The following is a 3,387-nucleotide window of genomic DNA, read 5'->3' on the forward strand; positions in this document are numbered from 1 at the left end:
GAGACGGCTACCACAGGAAACTGGCCCGGACCCTTAAGAAATGGTCCAAGGATCAAATGAGTGTAGCCTGCGCTTGAAAGAAAGGAGAAGAGTAACCACACGTGGGAAAGAAGATGCCAAGATCCAGGACAAGCAGGTGGAGCCTACCGCCGCCCAGAAAGCCTGAAAGCGTCCTTTGCTGGGAGAGGCTGGAGCTGGGGCAAGCCTGGCACATGGAACCTCCCCTCTTAACCCCCAACCCCACCTCCACCATTCTCTACCCACCCACCCCCAAAGAGACCACAGGTCTGTACGATCCAGTTGTATGTTCACTTTGAGAGTCATCTTCAAGGCAGCTTTGAAACCGACGATCTTTCCAGAAGCATTGTCCAGGCTGAAGAGGTTGGCAGAGCTGCGGATGTGCCAGCGTGTGGGGTTCTGCAGAGCCCTCCCAGCCCAACGCCTTTCAAGTCTCAAGGGAGGGTGACCTGCACTGCCTGGGGGCTCTGGCAGCAGGGGGACTGGGCGCAGAAGCAGTCCCTGAGCTCCCTGTTGAACAGGAAGCACAGGACGGGGTTGATGCCAGCCTGTGCAAGGTGAGCCACAGTGAGGCCATCATTTAAGCCTGGGCACGGCGCCGGGCCGAATTAGGACCTACAGTTAGCTGGCCAGGAATTACGGGCCCCAGAACAGCAGGAATAGCAGTTTGATGCCGTAGAGCATCCTGCACAGCCTCTTCTGCATCTTGAACTCCTCCAGCACTAGCAGGTGGTGAGCCCCGCACCCGGGCCCCACCGCCTGGATGCCCATGATCTCGGGTGGCATAGGTCCACGGCCAAAGCCCACCGTCCAGTTGCCAGTCACCTGGCCAGTGGCACCGGGCCCGTGGAAGGTCCCGTCGTGGCTGAGGGCGGGTCCTGTTCTCGCAAATATCATCTTGTGGCTATCCTGAATTAAGAAGAGCAGGTGGAGGTAGAGGAGGTGCGTGGTGCCCACCACCACGGTCAGCAGTAGGAGGAAGCTGAGCATGTGTGGGGCGCCTGTGGGCTGCTGCTGCAGGGCGCATAGCGTGTCCTGGTTATTGCCGTCGCCGCCATTGTTCAGCACAGGTGGGAAGCATGGTGACGCACCGCCAGCTGGCCAGGAGCTCATCGTAGAAGTGGTGGTGGGCCATGGCCAGGTAGCGGGTGACTCCGAGCAGCAGGCAGGGGACCTGGAAGCAGAAGAGCCCAGCCAGGAAGGTGAGCAGCCTGCAGCCCAGAGGGCCCAGCAGGGTCCCTGGGCAGCTGCGGCCAGGCGCCCAGCCAGCAGGACTGGCAGGAGGCAGGAGAGCTCGCACAGCCAGGAGGCAGGCACAGGTGCAGCAGCAGGCAGTAAGGACACATGCAGGCTGCGCTCCCAGAGGACGAGCAGTGTCAGCAGCACGTGGCCCGCCAGGCTTGTGCCCAGCAGCAGGCTGAGCATGGCCAGCCCGAGGGCCAGCGCCACTGCCTGGCCGTCGCCTCTGACCTTTGAGCTGACGCTCGCCATCGCGGTGTCTCCTGGCGTGCACAACACCCCGGGGCTGACCTCAACCTGGGGACTCTCTCTGGCCGCCCCGCCCGCGCTCAGGTGCCACTGATGCTGCGGCGTCCTCAGCCCTGGGCGAGCCCCCAGCAGGAGCACCCTGCATTCTCCTCCTCCTTCATGCCGCCGTCGCTGTCGCAGCAGAGCCCCCTCACCTCCGCCAGAGTGCGCAGAGAGGCCCCGAAGATGCTGTATGAAACGGTGTCAATGGAGTACGTTTCTGGCTCCTGGCTCCGGATTGTAACAGCACTGACCGTTGTGCTCACTTGGGGAGTGAATCACCGGACGGAGGATCTTCCTCTCTATCTCTCCTCCTCTCTAAATATATGACTTTGTAATAAAAATAAATAAATCTTTAAATAAAATAAAGTGTGACTCTGTGTTTTGCTTTCTATTTCTGTGTAACCTGATGGACAAGTTTCCCAAAGCTGAAACAAGAATAGAGGGGGTGGCATGGGAGCTCACCAGGCTCATCTTTCACCTGCAGGTGCTGGCATCCCATGTGCTCCCTGGGTCATGTGCCAGATGCTGCACTTTGCACCCAGCTTCCTGCTTGTGGGAAAGCAGTGGAGGACGGCCCAGGTCCTTGCGCACCAGCACCCACATGGGAGACCTGGATGAAGTTCCTGGCTCTGCATGGGCTCAGCTCCGGCCATTGTGGCCATTTGGGAAGTGAACCAACTTCACAAGATCTCTGAGCTTCTCTCCTTCTCCGCTCTGTGAATCTGCCTTTCAATAATAATAATGAAAATAAATAGACATTTTTAATAAAAAAGGAAAATACGTAAAGATTTGTTCTTTTTTACTCCGGGACCTAGCTATTTATACATCATGAGAAGCAACTTAAACTGTTCTTAGGATTTATTTACTTTTGTTGGAAAGGCAAATTTACAAAGAGAAAGATCTTCCATCCACTGGTTCACTCCCCAAATGGCCACAAGGGCCAGAGCCGAGCCGTGCTGAGGCAGGAGCTTCTGCCAGGTCTCCCACTTGGGTGTCGGGACCCTAGATTTTCTGCCATCCTCCACTGCTTTCCAAGGACCCAAGTAGGGAGTAGGCAGCACAGTGCCCACCTGACCTCCCGGAACATGCAAGGCGAGCATTTAGCTACGAGGCATTTATAGCCTTCAGGCACGGTATGAAGATGTAACATTTGGAGTTAGTTCAGAAATGTTTCCTCTTCTCTTCATTTTTGCCATGGTTATATACCCTACACTTTTCTGCACAGAATTAAAAACAAAGGAATAGATTTCACTGTTGCATAATGAATTAGTGCAAACTTGTGGTTTCATGACACAAGTGTAATCTCCCAGCTTCCGCGGATAATGATGACTTCGTGCGTGGACGATAAGATAGCTCGGGCATTGCTTAGAAAATGGGTATAATCTAGAAGCAGTACTCTGCATTTACTGTACTGTGTCCAGAACAGTCGCCTATTCTGTGTTTCTGTTATGTTTTAAAGGAGCTGCAGTGAAAGAACAGATTGTTCTCCAAGCCACCATGAGTGCATGCCAGCCAGGGCCACCCAGACACCATCGTTGCCACCATGAGCACATATGGGAGAGGAGCATGCACTGGTAGAGGCTCAGGGACTGGAGCAAGTAGGAATGAGTAACTGGGGACTTTCATGGGCCCAGCTGCAAAACCCACTGTTAATCAAGGGGGCTGAGATGAAGTGGCCCAGAAGGGGGAATGCAGAGGGCCTTCCTGGGTCAGGCTAAAGCCACTGCCTGTAAGTGCAAGAGCTGGGGCTAGGGGCAGAGCAGACCAGGCTAGGTGCAGGACCTGATGCTGCTAAGGAGAGTCATTTTTGGCCTGGTCAGGTTCTTTGGGATTGCTGCT

General features: G+C 55.3%; 1 pseudogene; it reads right to left on the reverse strand.

The window, feature by feature from the left end:
• Positions 1-326: 326 nt before the first annotated feature.
• LOC121169932 lies at positions 327-1,509 on the reverse strand (annotated as a pseudogene).
• Between the last annotated feature and the right edge of the window lie 1,878 nt (positions 1,510-3,387).

Source organism: Ochotona curzoniae, unplaced genomic scaffold, assembly GCF_017591425.1.
Source record: "Ochotona curzoniae isolate NIBS_2020 unplaced genomic scaffold, NIBS_Ocur_1.0 scaffold_2453, whole genome shotgun sequence".
Taxonomy (NCBI): domain Eukaryota; kingdom Metazoa; phylum Chordata; class Mammalia; order Lagomorpha; family Ochotonidae; genus Ochotona; species Ochotona curzoniae.